The following is a 1,149-nucleotide window of genomic DNA, read 5'->3' on the forward strand; positions in this document are numbered from 1 at the left end:
TACCTCTGCATATCAATGCTTCATCTTTACTTAGACTGCTCCAAAATTAGAAATTAAGCTGAAGAAGAAAAAATCTTCATGTAAATTCAAACTTTTTTTTTTTTTTTTTTTTTTTTTGCTGTTTATTCATACAGGTGGCAATTTTGGATACTACCTCTTTGTTGGAGGGGACAGAACTAAGGGACATCTAAGAGAGTCTAATGGTAAGGGACCATTGAAAATGGGAGGTTCTGAGATGGAATTTAGAGAGCAGATTGAATGTCCCTGAAAATAAGCTTCATGACATTCACCACTTAACTTCCTAGCCCTGCTAAAGCAAATAGTTAAAATGGCACTGTCTCCAAAAATATTTTAATGAAAAAGTCAATTTACTCCTCCCTAAAGGCTGACTTTTATCTTTCTAGGAAGAACCCTGTAGGAATATTTCCTTTATTTTCTTTCCTCCACTTTCACTTAGCCCTGATACTGGACCTCTGAGCCTAAAGAAGAACTGAATATTATGGATACTAAAATTTTTCTAATTACATGATTTGCATCCATTTGGGGGCTGGGTGTCACTGTTTGGCTGTGTTTGTCTCTCTCAAAGACCCAGTGAAATCTTGCCAGAGGGTAAAACAGATCTTTATTCATTTGTTTGGGAGAGAAAAAGTCATCAATTGCTTAAAAAAAAGAAAAAAGTTTCACACTTCACAAAAAAAGTAACAAAACACAGAAAAAGTTGCTTTGAGTTGCACAGGCAATAGTGTAACACCAACAAAGCCACCCAGAGTTGACTCCTCAGAGAAAAGTGCAATCACAGTGTGTCTATCCAGATTTTAACCCCAGGAGCAGGTGGGCACGACAGATCTTAGTCAACAGTAGGACTGATTTCTGGATTTCTACTCTGAAACCCACAGTAATGCTCTTCTCCAAAGAAAATGCCACAGTTAAAAAAAAAAAAAAGGATAACAGGAATTTGGAATTTGTGGCTGGACATTTCTGGGAATATGAGTCAAGGGACAAAAAGTTAAACTCATCCCATGATTATTTTTCTTCCCAATCTCTCTTCCTTCTTTCCTTCCTTTCTTCTTTCCTTTTCTTTACTCTCTCCCTCACTCTTTTCTTCTTTCTTTCTTTCTTTTTCTCTTTCTTTCTTTCTTTCTTTCTTTC

Source organism: Sapajus apella, unplaced genomic scaffold, assembly GCF_009761245.1.
Source record: "Sapajus apella isolate SASKATOON/1434 unplaced genomic scaffold, GSC_monkey_1.0 scaffold45, whole genome shotgun sequence".
In the NCBI taxonomy this organism is placed as follows: domain Eukaryota; kingdom Metazoa; phylum Chordata; class Mammalia; order Primates; family Cebidae; genus Sapajus; species Sapajus apella.